Here is a 17,343-nt window from a genome sequence, read left to right as displayed (position 1 = left end):
AAATTACGAAATCCTCGCGAGCGAAGCCGTGGGTAATTGCTAGTCATAAATAAAAATAAAGCCTAGGATCCGAGTGTAAATTTGTATATGAAATCCGAGTATCCTATGTGTGCATGATGTGTGTAAAGTACTCATTGATAACTTTGAAGTGCTATTTCTTGAGATGTGGTTCTTTTTTTTTTTTGCTAGTTACCTTACGTCGCACCGACACAGAGAGGTCTTGTGGCGACGATGGGACAGCAAAGGGCTAGGAGTGGGAAGGAAGCGGCCGTGGCCTTAATTAAGGTACAGCCCCAGCATTTGCCTGGTGTGAAAATGGGAAACTACGCAAAACCATGTTCAGGGCTGCCGTAAGTGGGGTTCGAACCTACTATCTCCCGAATTCTGGATACTGGCCGCACTTAAGCGACTGCAGCTATCGAGCTCGGTAGATGTGGTTCTTAATCTGACCACGTGTTCAGCACGGCGAATTAGATTATACCAGGTTGTCTGTGCTTTTGTGCATTTATTTGAGATTGCTGTTGAATAATTTTTTATACAACGTTTAGTGACAGAATCAATTCTAGAAGAACGCGAATTTGTGCAAGTGAATAACATCGAAAAACTTTCTAAAACGTAAGCATACGCCAGTTCGTAAATTAAAAGAAAGAATTGTTATGTTAAGGAAAACTAGCGATTATTTACTTCATATAACGACTTGATTAATGTCAATTAATTAATTTAATGATTTTCCGAAAAAAAGAACTGTTATGTTAAATGTCATTAGTGATTATTAAGTCGTGTAACGACATGATTAATTTCAATTAAGTCATTTCATAATTTCTCAAGAGTATCAATAATTCAGAATATTAAGTTAATAATCTCAATGTGAGTTATTTGAGAAATTATCATTAATTAGGAGAGAAAATAAAGTGTATTCTTCGAAATATTACATAGGTCAGGTTTTAATGGTATACCATGGTTATCCACCACTCAGTTTTATTGGACGCCTAGTGTTTCTGTTTTGTTTAAAGAGATACAACTGCAATCAGGCGTTAAAATATCATTGATATTCAGGATGGAGTTCATCCAGTTTAATATTGGTTTGCATGGCCAAAGGACGGCTAATTTTTATTTTCTTTTAATCTTTATAGGATAGCCAATAACTCAACGACGTTCAAGATATAAGAATTAATTTTGTAAACTTACTCAACGATCGTAACTTCGCGAGGGTCAAGAATAACTTCAGAAGAATAATTTTATTTGTTAATTGATTATTATTGGTGCATATTTATAATAAATATCAAGCCTAAAGTTTTCGTCAACCCTCGTCTTTTAAATGCCTCCAAAATTAGGACAGCTTGCAAACCAACGGTCCACCTTGGGATCTCTCGTCTGCTGGCTCAGCTTAACCGGGAAATAGGGGGCAATATGTATTCATTATATAAAGTTATGCATTTCAGCATTGTGTGTGCAAACCTCTGTAAATTAAGCATCTCCACAATACTCTATTTGCAACTTGTCCTGTACCCTCGGTTAATACCTCACCCCCTTTCATTAAATCATTCAAAACTGAGTCTTACCATCGTCATCTTAGTTCCCCTCTACTTTTTTTTCGCTCATGGTTGAGTCCATTATTTCCTAAGAAATGCATATACCCCATGCACGTCGCATATCCCCACCACCGAAGCTGTTTTAAGCGTACAGCTTCATTCGTCGAGTCTATTCCTAGCTTATCTGTTATCTCCTGATTCATATTTTAAATCATACCAAATATAAGTCACCATTTAACAATTTATGGAATCACCCGTTTCCTCAACGAGTAACATGACACTACAAACGGGACAAGGCAGGCAACCCCGAAACAATATTTAACCGAACCCTATAACATATAACACCAAGTACGAAATAATACATAGAGCATATGCAGATATTTTCCTCAAACAAACTTCCGGCATTTCGATGTCTATTAAATATTATGTGGCAATTGAAAACAAGTTAAAATATGCTATTATTTTTTTTCTTAATCTGTTTACCCTACAGGGTTGGCTTTCCCTCGGACTCAGTGAGGGATCTCCCCTTCTACCACCCCAACGGCAGTGTCCTGGAACGTGAGACTTTGGGTCGAGGGATACAACTGGGGAAGATGACCAGTACCTCGCCCAGGCGGCTTCACCTGCTATGCTGAACAGGGGCCTTGTGTTGGGAAGGAAGAGGGAAGGAAGCACCTGCAGCCTTAAGTTAGGTACCATCCAGACATTTGCCTGAACGAGAAGTGGGAGACCACGGAAAACCACTTCCAGGATGGCTGAGTTGGGAATCGAACCCACCTCTGCTCAGTTGACCACCAGACGCTGAGTGGTCCCCGTTGCAGCCCTCGTACTACTTTTCAAAATTTCTTGGCAGAGCCGGGAATCGAACCCGGGCCTCCGGAGGTGGCAGCTAAATCACTCTAACCACTACACCACAGAGGCGGACATTATTATTGTTATAGAATGAAATTACAGTTAACTGGATGAATATCAGTTCACAAACTTAGGTAACATTTCACTACCACATTCGTGAAGAACGATGTACCTATGTCCGACTCCTTGGTTGACTATTCAGAATTGAAGCCTTCGGTTCAGAAGGTCCCGGGTTCAATTCCAAGCCAGGTCGGAGATTTTAATCGCGTCTGAATAATTGTTCTGACTCGAAAACTGGGTGTTTGTCTCAACACTTTCCTTTTCATATTCAGACAGCACACTAAACTACTAACCACCACAGAAAAACGCAATAGTGATTACGTCCCTCCATGTAGTGTTGACGTCAGCAAGGGCATCCGGCCATAACGCGGGATCAAATCTTCATGTCTAAGACAGTTCGCACCCGCGACCCCACAGGTGTGGGAGAAAGCGGTAGAAGATGAAGATTCGTTATGAACGATTTTCAGATAACTGTCCATTCTGAACTGTTTGTTCCTGTTTTTATTATATTCATGATCGTTGTCATTCCCTGGAAACTCCTGTTACTCCTTTTCCCAGACTACATATATCATGTTTCATGCGCTCCTGCTCAACTTCAATGTATCTAATTTACAGTCTTAAAATCTTATTAAGTATTGCAAATTTCGTTTGGTAGTTATCACTCCATTTTTCTATATAATCAGTCTACACTTTCACTTAAGCCAACTATATAAACGTACAATAGTGTACTTCATAACATTTCAGATCCTTATTCCCCTTGTGTCCATTCCTTAAATGTTCAATTATCCAATCCATTCGTATATCTGGCTTTCTGATTTCGCTCTGAGTGTGTACTCCAAACGAGTTGGCTTCTTCTAAATCCTGCAGAATTTCATGAGAAATACCCCCATTACAACTTGACGTGGTCGATTGTCTGTAATGCCTAATTACGCGTATTACAGTCCCAGTTACATTCTAAAGTTCTCATCCAATGTTAAATGTTCATTCCACCTAATCGTCGAGTAAGAAGATAATTATTGAAATTATTTCCCGTATTCATCATTGAATGCCGAAATTCGTGTACTAATGGGCTATAGATGATATACTGCTTAGGCGTTTATCGTCACGCGTGGCGAAAAATACCGAATCAAATCCAGGAAATTTTTTAAAAATAATACGACTCGGCATCTAATGACGTATTTTTAATATTGATGTGGAGTTTTCAAAGTCTTATGCAACAAATCAAGTCTTTACCGACTGAAATTTTTCTATACAATTACACTTAGACCACATGCCACAGGCTGAGGTGTATTTTACTGTACTCGTAGTCGTTTGAATGCCTATCATTTTTCGATTTTCTCAAAATATTTAAAGTTACGTAGTGGTCGACAGAGCGCAAGTAATCACAGTGCACTTAACGACGTCTATCTATGCATCCGAGCTTTCCATTACAAGGGTGACGTAACGAAATGTCTGCAGCATGTCCTTCAACCTATTATGCTGTAACATCTTCTCCGGGTCATTGCCTTGTGTCGCTATCAAATTAGCATGAGAAGTGAGACTGTTATCTTTCTGCCGTACGGCACATTGCACGCACATCACTGAGCAGTATACATTTGAAGTATTCATAGAAATATGTCCAGCAATTTCTTTTCAGACGTGTTATAAAAGTCAGTGATCCTTGGCAAGCACGGTCTTGAAATATGTAACATTGTTAACAACAAACTTAAATTCAGCTATTTTATGAGGATCATCTAACACTATGGGTGTGTTGAGTTATATACCAGAAAATTTCAAAGTTAATTACTCCTTAGGTTTGTTTAGTGCACTAAAATAAATGAGGTAACCACAATGCTCGACAAAATAAAACAAAAAGGAAAAAATAAATTAAGTCATTTTCATATGATCATATATGCATGATACGCATACGAATTAAAATCGAAGCAGACATGCAATGTCAACAAACCTTCATCTTTGCAACAATTAAGAACAGAAATGAGAAGCATTCATGCGACACTCAATAAACGCCGGTAATGCACAACGTGTCGTAAACGAGATGGTCCCTAGCCATACGCAAAAATTGCGCCTTGGTAATTAAGCGTCTTAATAAGGTTCATTGCCAACCCTAGCGTAGATAACTGCTTCACAACGCCTTCTCGTGCCTCTCAGAACGCACTGCATGTTCAATTGAGGCAGACATTCCACCCTTCCAATAGCGTTTCCTATAGTGCTTGTAGTGTTTTAAGTGATGGATTTCTCGCCCAGATGCGTTGCTTCAGTTGTTCCCACATTTGTTCCATATTTAGAAACCTCCGAACAATATTGGCACCTTGCGCTATAGCATTATCATGTATGAACTCTGTGTTATTTCCAAGATGCCTCAAGGGAGGAATCTTAAGTGGTACCAAGATATCCGCATTGTATCGTACATCAGATAAAAATCCATTGCGAATGATTAGGAGATCGGTTTTCGAGACAAAATATTCGCCTGCCCGCACTATAACCGATCCACCGTCAGTAGCAACGGTAAATTGTACAGCTGTTGTATGAAATCCCTCCCTATCTATTCACCAGACTCGCAGATGACCATCCGAATGTTATGATGCGAAGTGGGATTCATACGAAGGAGGACAGAACTCCAGTTTCTTAGCTGCCAGAGAAGATGGTCTCTAGCAAACAACAGTCTCCTGCCAGGATGTTACCTGTCCAGTGTAGCTACTCCAGCGGGCCGTCGAGATCTTATATAGGCCTCTGTTTGGTCCCTAACTCGTACTCCAGGAACCTTATGTATGTCCATCTCTAGTGCTCGTGCTGTAACGTCATGGTTTCAAGAGAGTATGTAGACGCTCAAAACGATCCTGCCTTGTGTTGTTTTCCTTTGGTGGCTAGTTCATTGCCGCTGGGAAACACTTTCAACGTCCAGGAAACCTTTCCACGAATACGGAACATTTTCTGTACAACCACTACCATTCTAGCGACGTACATCTGTGAGTAGCCTCCTTGAAGCTTTCGCCAAGATTACTTGATTCGAGAACTAGAAAAAATATAAAAGGACCGATTTTAATTTCGTGTGGCTATTTCTAGCCGAGTGTAGCCCTTGTAAGGCAGACCCTCCGATGAAGATGGGCGGCATCTGACAATTGTAGGTAACTGCATGTTATTGTGGTAGAGGATAGTGTTATGTGTGGTGTGTGAGTTGCAGGGATGTTGGGGACAGCAAAAACACCCAGCCCCCGCGCCATTGGAATTAACCAATTAAGGTTAAAATCCCCGACCCGGCCAGGAATCGAACCCGGGACCCTCTGAACCGAAGGCCAGTACGCTGACCATTCAGCCAACGAGTCAAAGGACCGATGACCTTAGATGTTAGGCCTCTTTAAACAACAAGCATCATCATCAGCAACAATCCAAAGAAAAGCAGCTCGATTTGTTGTGAGTGATTTCCGACAAAAGAATAGCGTTACAAAAATGTTGCAAAATTTGGGCTGGGAAGACTTGGGAGAAAGGAGACGAGCTGCTCGAGTAAGCAGTATGTTCCGAGCTGTCAGTGGAGATATGGAGTGAAATGACATTAGGAGACGAATAAGTTTGAGTGGTGTATTTAAAAGTAGCCAAGATCACAATATGAAGATAAAGTTGGAATTCAAGTGGACAAGTTGGGACAAATATTCGTTTATAGGAAGGGGAGTTGGGGATTGGAATAACTTACCAAGCGAGATGTCGAATAAATTTCCAGTTTCTTTGAAATCATTTAAGAAAAGGCTGTGAAAACAAAAGATATCGAATCTGCCACATGGGCGAATGCCCTAAATGCAGATCAATAGTGATTGATTGATTGATTGATTGATTGATTGATTGATTGATTGATTGATTGATTGATTGATTGATTGATTGATTGATTGATTGATTGATTGATTGATTGATTGATTGATTGATTGATTGATTGATTGATTGATTGATTGATTGATTGATTGATTGATTGATTGATTGATTGATTGATTGATTGATTGATTGATTGTAAGTGAATGAGTAGCTTCATTCAACAACAACTGCTTCCACCGTTGCCTACCTCGGTCCGGACGATCAATCATGAGTTGCTAACATTAAACTGCTCATAGACCAAACTTTGCAGGTGGTCTGAATTGAGGCAACCATACATTTCAACTTAAACTGATCCTTACCAAAAATCCGGATGTCAGTGGAGCCCTCTTGTATGTGAACAGGACATTTTTTCCGTAATAGTCAAATTCCTATTCAACTATGCATTTGTAAAATGTAACTACAAACATCTAAATATGTGACTAAATTCCTTTTTTTGAGCAATGTATATTCCAGTTTAGCATTACAACATCCTAATAGTACAATGAACTGGTACTCTTATACGTCATTAGAGTGACCAAATAACGCGGAACTTAGCATGAAGCTCTCCAGATTTCTGGCAAAAAATTCAGGATTATCTGCACATTTTGCTCGTCTCTCTCAGGAGCCGTAAGAAATTTATATTTGTGATGTATTAAAACTTCAGTGTATCTAGTAATGATTTGTATAGGCCTTGAAAGTGATTTACACCTCACGTACTTTGGGTGTTCCTCGGGAATGCCCGCTGAGACCATAGTCTCAAAGGTCAGATTGCAACCTAAAGTAACATCGCGTATTAAGCGTACGTGGTGTACGACGAGCAATTTCAGGACATCCAGAAGTGTGCAATGTAACTTAGACACAACGTGCACGGAATTCAGTTTGTGACCTGTTCAGTGTGTCAACATACTTCGACGAGTATTTACAGCATTTGATCGTTCACACATAGGTACACCGTTTTAGCAAGCATTACCCATGATGAAAATTGTCTACATTTGTGATGTACACCGTAGTAACGTTCGGAGATAAAACAACCGTCGTGTGACAAGGAGAGTTCAAAATCGTTCTTGCAGTGGTCGTCTACAGTCACCAACAGAAGCTGATTACCAGTACTTGCGAATTTGGCTTGCAAGAACCGGGAAGGTTCAGAGGGACGTCTTTCTAATGGTTGAGTGACAGTCTACTCAGGCTATATGCAACCACCGGCAAACGTCTCACTTACTCTTCAAATTTCCTTGACAAACAAATGCACGAACGCCCTAACACCTTACACGGCTAGAGTCAGATGGGCACATGAATATACGGATTGTAACACGGCGTCATGGGGTCAGGTTTACTTCACTGATGAATGCAGAATTCGTTGACGCCTGATTATGGTAGAAGAAGGTACGAAGATACAGAAGTAACAGAAGACAAATCATATAAATAAAAATGTGTGTCAAGTAGGCTAGTGAATCCGCCAAATTTGGGCCTGCATTTATTACTGTATGGACGTTAGATGTCACTCATCGTCTTTGGGGGCAACATTACAAGTGTATAAAATTGGGGCTGACTCCTCCAGCTCATTGTTCGGCCATATTGATAACATAACGGAGACATGAAGACACGCACAGCCCCGCCATGTTAACATTTTCCCCACACGGGCCACATTCAATCGGATAGAAAATAACGTACGAAGTCTGCTAAAATGAACCCGGTTGAAAATGCCAAGGCAAGGCATAAGCAGGAGGTGTGAAGAAGCAGGAACCAACCTCTCACCACGGATGACCTCCGGAGGGCTATATTCAAAGAGCTGGACAGGGTAGAGCAGAAAAGTCTCAAGCATAAGATGGGCAGCATGCAACGGATGGCCAAAGCGTGGTTTCATACACGAGGAGGACAAACATCATACAAAGATGCAGAAAGTAATTTTCAGGTTTGATAGACGGATGCACTTTAACAAATTATGTTTCCTGCTTTTCATGGGTTATTTTTAAAATCTCTCACGATATTCGCTACATAAAGTGTGCACGTTCCTACCATGCTTCCTGTTGGGCCGTAAGCAACCTAGTACCTCAGAAGTCCAAGTGGAGTAAATTTTTTAATGATGTGTGCAGTTAAAACTTCAGTCTCAACGGATGTCAGGGTTCTTAAACTATTTCTTCTGGAGTACGGTTTGATGGTAGTATCGTTATACGGGGAGATTTACAGTCCAGAACGTAGGTCGAACAAGATGGACCGGAGCTTACAGTTACTGGTTGCTACACAGAATAGTATGCAATGATTATGAAATACAAAATACAAATAGAGCATATCAAATATCAATTTGTAAGTTAACGTCAATTAAAAAACCGCATCAAGAACATTTCAAATATAAAATACTCCCGTGTAAACGAACCAATAAGAGGTGTGGCACATTTTTCTGTTTTTACATCCTAAGTAATAAGCAAGCATTGCTGGAAGTGTGTATTTGTTATTCTGGATGTAATTGCTCTTCACAAATTTCATGGTGGAAAATATATATTCACCCTTTTTTATCTACCGAAATAATAGCAATACATGTATTTAAAACACTTACGTAAGTTCAGTACTTTCCGCTGAATACTCTATTTCTTATTTAATCGTTTTCCTTTCTTTTTAATCTGTACCTCAGAATTAGGTTTTTAACTCGTTAGGTGTTTTAAGCGTTTTCACGTACGTACGTACATACATACATATACTAGCCGATGTACCCGTGCTTCGCTACGGGATTCTCAGAAAGACTGACTTGGTGGGTTTCCTAACTGAATTCAACACAGGTCGTTACAAAAACATCAGTAGGAATGAAGCGATTGAAAGCAATGTTATCATATAAAATACTCGATCAAATGAAAAACCGCACACTTTCTCACGTTCAACGAACAGTACTACGGTGCCGATCTAAGAGTCCAAAGTTCCAGAGCTGGAAAAACCAGGTCGCAGACTGCCATGAACACTCCTCTGTCATTATTCCGTCAAATATGCACAATACTAATTCCAATCGGTGCCTCAGAGTCGGGACTGAATAGCTCGAATACTATGATGAACCAGTGTGTTACGTACCAGATATATCAGAAAATGTATGAACCAGAGGAATGGCATGCTAAAGAAGAAAGTTATCTTACACTCCAGCTACTTCCCGCCCATATACGGGCAGGCTGTTACAGTCGGTACGACCACGCGAGTTGGCCGCGTGGTTAGGGGCGCGCAGCTGTGAGCTTGCATCCGGGAGATAGTGGATTCGAACCCCACTGCCGGCAACCCTGAAGATGGTATTCCGTGGTTTCCCATTTTCACACCAGTCACTCCAGGCTGTGCCTTAAAGCCAAGGTCGCTTCCTTCACACCACTATTGATGTCCTATCCCATCGTCGCCATAAGACCTACCTGTGTTGGTGCGACGTCAAGCAAATTAAAAAAACCTCGGTACGCTGCAGTAATCCTATCTATCGGGGATGAGAGGAAACAGAAGACAAAAAGCACATCACAACAAACAATGGTCAATGCAATGTTATTGTTGATAAAGTTATTGAGCTTTCTATATTGCAGGCCTTCACATTAGTTTTCTTTCGAGTCTATGATAGTAGGGTGTCTAAAAAAATTATTGATATCGTAGACTGGAGTTCCTTATTCTCATACTTTACATACCGATTTTCACTAAATTCTGTTTACCCATTTTCTCGTGATTCGGCGCTGATATGGACTTAGTAACAAAAATCCAAATTCATGAATATCTCTGATTATATGCGGTACGGTAACAATGTATAAGACATAATTGATCGGAAATTTAATAACTTCTTACATAACTACTACTAACTTATAACATGTGTATGTATGTTTAGTCTTCAGCCCGAAGGCTGGTTGGATCCTCAACAGCTCTGCGATCAGCTGTCATAGATGGCCTAGGCATCACTGAAGAGGCGTACTAGGGAAATGAGGAGTGAGGTAGTTTCCCGTTGCTTTCCTCACCGAGCCAGAAGTTGCTATTACATATCAGTCTGCCAAGCCCACTGAAATGCATGCACCAACCGACCCTATGAGCAATATTTTCACACCATTCATAGCAGGGACTGACTGCAGAAGGAATGGCATTACTAGCATCACTCATACCTCAGTCACTTTCATTTTGTCAAAGCCAAGGATAAAGCTGAGACAGATCAATGAAAGTAACAAGATTGCTCTAGCCCATACCAGAAGACATAGTGCACTGTAAACACTAGGTCCCACCAGCAAAGGCATACTTATGACATAACTAAAGTTATGTTAGTTATGTAGTATGTATCGATACGACCACTAATAACGTAAATAACTTATTTGACAACTAGCAAGATACCCGTGCTTCGCTACGGTATTATACTGAAATTAATAATTGAATGCTTATTGTTTTATATATAATCCGCCGAAATTCGCGATCTGACTGGTTATCTGAGAGAATCCACCAAAATTCGCCATCTGACTCGTTTTCTAGTAGATTACGGCAAGTTCCTCCCATTTTTCAATCTTTCTTTCCGGCAATCGATCTCATACTTCCCGGGCTAGGTCCAGTTATTCCACCCGGTCAGTTGGGTCCCTAAATCTTTGCCGTCTTTCCCTATAAGAATTTTTAATATGGATCAAATCCTTGAGGAGATCCGGCGTGGTGTCCTCTTGGGTGCCTTGGCGGTACTGAACCCGCGGCTGGACTGCATTCTTAGTCAGTACCCGTCCTTGACCCGTTTCCAGCGCGGTCTGCACATTTCACGACGGTCCAGAACATTATTATTATTATTATTATTATTATTATTATTATTATTATTATTATTATTATTATTGTAGATGTTCTGGACCCCATAGCAAGATGCAAGACCGCTACTTGGCGGTAAATGACATCTGCTGCCACTGTCATTGTTAAAAATGTAACCAGCACCATTGTCGCGCGTAGCCAAGTGTGCGGGATTTCTGGTGATACGAATGACATATTCCGTGCATTATAGAGGTGAACAATTGGACTGTCAATCTCATTCCTATCGTTTATTTCAAAGGTGTTTAAATTTTTAGTTATATGCCAGGAGAATGGACTGTAATCTAGGAACGTTCTCCGAAGAAAAAGATTGCTCTTGAAAACGAACCCAGGAAAGATATAAAATGATCGGTTTATGATCAGAATAAGTACATCGAAAATCTACAGCCTGTTTCCAGTCATTCGACAGGGTCAGGAATGGAATGAATAAAGCCCCATCTGGCGGCGGCAATAGGAATTGTGCCGGCTGCCGAAGCCTGTCGCACTCCTCTGGGGCAATGGATAATGAATGACAAATTAAATGAAATGATGGACAGTGTTGCTGGAATGAATGATGACAGGGAAAACCGGAGTATCCGGAGAAAAACCTGTCCCGCCTCTGTTTTGTCCAGCAGGAATGTCTCACGGAGTGATCGGGATTTGAACCACATAACCCAGCTGTGAGAGGCAGGCGCGCTGCCACCTGAGCAACGGAGGCTCCTTATAAGTACATTATGAACAGTAAAATCAACTATGCTCACCTACTTTTACACCCCACCGCCGTTAAGTTTATTTACCCCCCCCCCCCCCACAAAAAATAACAGAAAGGCATGTTTCTTTATGTTTAAAGGAGATTCCAAACACCAATGTTCACGTCTATCACCTTCAGTTTTGAGATATAAGTATCCCCATAAAAATAATTCGCTTTTTCCACTTCCTTTCACACTCCTCCCCACCCCCACCCCCCCAATTGAATTTTCCGGCAAAAACCTTGTTTCTTTAATAGTAAAGGATCTTCTAAATACCAATTATCACGACTCTAACTTCCTCAGTTTTTTATTTGTGCGACCTCATGAAAGGAATTCAACTCCTTTTCAATCCCGCCCCCCCCAAGATGATTCCTCCCCCCAAAAAACGTCTTTTTCTTTGTTTCTAAAGGAGATCCAAATACCAATTTTCACGTCTGTAACAACATTAGACTTTATTAGACGTAATTATTCTCATACAATTAAATCAATTAATTTTTCATTTCTTTCACCTCCCCCCCCTTCCCCCTTCATTGGATTTTTCGAGAATACGTGTTTCTTTACTTTAAAGTAGAATCCAAATATCAAATTTCACGTCTGTAACATCTTCATTTTTGAGATATCAGTAGCTTAATTAAAATAATTCAACACCATTTTCAGTCACTCTCCCCCCCTCCCCCTCCAACCAAGTGGTATTCCGGAAAACTAAAAATACACGTTTCTTGACTTTTAATAGAGATAAGAAGTACCATTTTTCACTTCTGTAACATGTTAAATTTTTGAGATATACTGTAGGAATTCTCATTTTAAAATTTCACCCCGTTTTTAGTTCCCCTTAAATGGAGTTTCCAAAAACAAATCACCTATGTTTCTTTACATTTACAGGAGATTCCAAATACCACTTTTTACGTCTGTAACATTTTACGTTTCTCAGGTATTCCTGTAGATATAGTCTTTCAAAAATTTCACCCCAATTTGTCACTCCTGTTTAACCGCCAGTAATTGAACTTTCCAAAAACAAAAAAATACATATTACTTTATTTTTAAAGGAGATCCCATGTACAAGTGTTCAGTTCTGTAATAACTTCAGTTTCTGAGATATATGTATCCTCATTAATGGCATTCAACCCATTATTCACCCTTTTACACCCCTCCTATTGGGATTTTCCGTAAACAAAAAATACATGTTTCTTTATTTTTAAATGAAGTTTTAAATACCAATTTTTACATGTGTAAACTTTTCAAGTTTTAAGATGTAGATACACTCATTTTAAAAATTCACCCCCCTTTTTACCCCCCATATTTGGATTTTCCAAAAACGAAAAAATACCTGTTTCTTTATTTTTAAAGTAGATCCCAAATGGGGTTGGAACACTTGCACGGAGTGACATTTGCACGGAGCCTTTCACTCTACTTGATGAGTCTGAAGTAGGATGGTGACACTTGCACGGAGTGACACTTGCACGGAGCTTTCACTCTGCCTGATGAGTCAGAAGTAGGATGGTCATACTGACATAAATTTTGGATACCAAATATAATTTGATAGGTACTTTGACGAAGATGCACATAATTACTGGCCTCTCCTGGAAATCCAATACCACACGCGTAAATGCTTCAACATGTAAGAAAATGACTCAAAAAGTATAAAATAGTCTTCGGCTCACCAGGTCTTTTTGATTTGACTCCCGTAGGCGACCTGCGGGTCATACACCCAGCCCCCGTGCCAGCGGAATGAACCCAGAACCCATTATGGTTAAACTTCCCGACCCTGCCGGGAATCGAACCCGGGACCCCTGTGACCAGAGGCCAGCACGCTAACCATTTAGCCATGGAGCCGGACAATAAATTCCACAAAATGACCGCATAATGACTTACAACTTTATAAAATGACCTATATGATACTAAATGGGGAAAAAATGACAAAAAAGAACTAATAAATTAGTATTTTGCTATTTGTTTGACATCGCACTAACACATCGAAGGTTTTCGGCGACGAAAGGGTGGGAGATTGGGAAGGTAGCGGCCGTGGCCTTCATTAAGGTAGAGTCCCAGCATTTGCCTGGTGTGAAAATGGGATACCACGGAAAACCATCTTCAGGGCTGCCGACAGTGGGGTTCGAACCCACTATCTCCCGAATGCAAGCTCACAGCTGCGCGACCCTAACCGCACGGCCGTTTACTCGGTAATTAGCATTTCTACATTGTGGGAACTATGATAAGAATTTCGATGCAAGTTAATTTTTGTCAATTAAAAGATTACATGTCATCCAAAAATCCTAGCTCTGGAAATCACGGTAGTGAATTTAGATGCAATTTATAAATAACTGTTAATTTTATAAATGCCGGCCCCATGATGTAGGAGTAGCGTGCCTGCCTCTTACCCAGAAGCCCCGGGTTCGATTCCCGGCCAGGTCAGGAATTTTTACCCGAATCTGTGGGCTGGTTCGAGGTGATTAGATTAGAGTTGAGGAGCTATATGATGGAGAGATAGCGGCGCTGGTGTAGAGAGCCAATAATAACTACCGTGAAGATTCGTCGTGCTGACCACACGTCACCTCGTAATCTGCAGGCCTTCAAGCTGAGCAGCGGTCACTTGTTAGACCAAGGCCAAGATATATTTTTTCACTTTATGCAAGTTCGTCAGGTTTTTTATTTTTTAAGTGCTTATTCAAGATATTTGTTTGGCTATGCAGTGATATTCCTTTGTCACGTTTTCTCTTTATTAATTATGATTCAGAATATTTCTATATTTACAATATTTACATGATTTACAAATCCTGTGATATTCCTGGGAAGTTTCACTGCAGTTTCTGAGCGTAAGCAACACAAACTAGAAATGATCTTAGTTTGCCATCAACTTACTTTTAAGACCTTTGAAATATACTCGTCGATCTTCACTGCTGATTTCTTTCTTCTCTTCCCATCGATATTCAAAATCCTGTCAAAATGGTGACCGTAGTACTCTGCGTCATCTCGAAGAGTCTTGATCAGCGAATATACATTCGGATGCGCTCTCGAAATTATACTGTTTATTATTTGGTTCCAGCCTTCAGAAACGTTATTGGTCCGATGCCGCCTTCCACAAATTCCTTGGCATGTGCTCGTTATCCAGCCATTGATCGACGACATAGTCGTAAAACACCTGTGGATTCTGATTTTCAGGCGAGGTCTCCTGAATACATAGCCAACCATCTTCGATCATTTCTATAGAAATGTGCGCTAGTGCTGAACACATTCGAATATGAAGTCTAATTTCTTCATTTTTCCTGTACGCAGAAACAAGGCCACAATCTAGTACTTTACTCCATAGACATCCATTAAAATGATCGTTGCAACCGAAAATATCAGCTTGAGGAAACAGCGTTTTACAGGGTGTCACAAGGTTCCATCCTGGTACGTTGTTTTTAACAGCTTCGAAGAAACGAGCATAATGTTTCCCGTTTCTTGTTTGGTAGCAGCGCGTAGACAGCTGGTATCGTGTTGGTTTCTTCCCAAGAACTTCCAAGATCGGCGTGGATGTTAAATAACTGCCCAAACTGCTTGCTTGAATTTTGAAGGTCTCGTCGGCAAAGAAGGAAGAACAACTGATAAACCAGATTTTCCTTTCTCGCTGGTAAACACTAATATCCTCTCTTTAAGCTCCCTGTTGTCGCCTTCAAGTAGGAATTTTCTACCGTCGTTCATTCCTACGTGTCTTGCCTGTATTATTACACCTCCAGAATCGATCGGGTCTTTTGTAGGTCCCATTCTTTTCCATCGGATGCGATGTAATGATTGTTCGGCACTTCTATGTGATGGCAGCGATGTCACAAGGTCATAGCCTCTATTGAAGAGCTGGCCTACTTCTCCGGTGTGTTTCCCTTACACGTTCTATTCTTTTTTTTTTTTTTTTGCATTTACTATACTTTTTTCACTTCATTCGCCGCGTCGTCCGGAATGCAAACATGACTTGTCTCGCCTAGAACTGTATTATCTTTCGTTGTTATTCTTCCTTTACATTCACTTTTCTTGAAATATACGCACCGCCAATAAGTCATTTGATCTTTATTGGTATAGTCCACAATATACTGATGTCCGTCGTAAATCAATAAAGGCGGTCTCACTGAACTCCATAGTTCAACACGGAACACTAGTTGTCACACAGGTATCAACTGCAGCAATGAATTCCACTTACCGGGTGGGCCTTCCGCTCTCCGGTTTCTGGTTTTCCAACCCTCCTTGGGCCTCCGTGCAAGTGTCACTGTTTGAAATAGCCATGCTTAGTAATTTCCCGGAATTTTTGGCTTTCCGTGCAAGTGTCAACACATTCCATCTCCGTGCAAGTGTCACTCCGTACAAGTGTCACAACTTCATCCCAAATACCAATTTTCAGGTCTGTAATATTTTCAGGTACTGAAATAAAAATAGCCTCATTAAAGGCATTCAACCCATTTTTCACCCTTTTCCACCCTTATTACAGTATAAGGATTTTCCGAAAACAAAAAATTACGTGTATCTTTATTTCTGAGGGAGATTCTAAAAACAAATTTTTACATCTATAATCTTTAAAAGTTTTGAGATATAGATACACTCATTTTAAAAATTTACCCCCTTTTCACTCCCCCCCACATTAATTGGATTTTCCATAAACAAAAAATACTTGTTTCTTTATTTTTAAAGGAGATCCCAAACACCAATTTTCAGGTCTGTAATATCTTAAGTTTCTGAGATATAAGTATCCTCTTGAAAGGCATTCAACCCGCTTTTCCCCCGTTTTCACCCCTCCTAATGGCATTTTCCGAAAACCAAAATATACGTGTTTCTTTATTGTTAATGAAGATTCTAAATACCAATTTTTACTTCTGTAAACTTTCAAAGTTTTTAGATACCGGTATATATACACTCATTTTAAAAATTCACCCCCCTTTTCACTCTCCCATTAATTGGATTTTCCAAAAATAAAAATTACGTGATTCTTTATTTTTAAAAGAGATCAAAAGTACAAATTTTCAGAACTGTAATATGTTCAGTTTCTGAGATATATGTACCGGTATCCTGATTAAAGGCATTCAACCCCTTTATCACCCTTTTGCACCCCTCCTATTGGGATTTTCAGAAAACAAAAAATACGTGTTTCCTTATTTTTAAGACGATTCTAAATACTAATTTTTACATCTGTAAACTATTAAAGTTTTGAGATATAGATACGATCATTTTAAAATTTCACCCCCCCCCCCTTTACACCCTTAGCGATGGAATATCCAAAAATAATCACTTAGCGAGCACCTATACCTTAATATGAATGTATCCCCAAAATTTCATTTCATTATGTCCAGTAGTTTTGGCTCGGCGATGATGAATCAGTCAGTCAGTCAGTCAGTCAGTCAGTCAGTCAGTCAGTCAGTCAGTCAGTCAGTCAGTCAGTCAGGACAAGTTATTGTATATATATAGATTACATTTCAGGCCTTCCCCTAAACTACTATTTCACTCAGCGTGAATAAAATAATTTATAGCCTAGATTGTATTGGTTCATCACCCGACATTACATACCGATTTTCATTAAATTCTCTTCAGCCGTTTTC

The 17,343-nt window shown here is 40.0% G+C and overlaps 1 protein-coding gene across 1 annotated transcript in view; it reads right to left on the bottom strand.

The window, feature by feature from the left end:
• The window catches only part of LOC136864181 (atrial natriuretic peptide receptor 1), a 2,019,422-nt gene that overhangs the window by 1,930,683 nt on the left and 71,396 nt on the right, over window positions 1-17,343 (bottom strand). The gene's annotated exons all lie outside the window — the stretch shown is intronic.

The sequence above is a fragment of the Anabrus simplex genome, chromosome 2 (genome assembly GCF_040414725.1).
Source record: "Anabrus simplex isolate iqAnaSimp1 chromosome 2, ASM4041472v1, whole genome shotgun sequence".
Lineage (NCBI taxonomy): Eukaryota > Metazoa > Arthropoda > Insecta > Orthoptera > Tettigoniidae > Anabrus > Anabrus simplex.
This window is presented reverse-complemented; position numbering and strand designations above follow the sequence as displayed.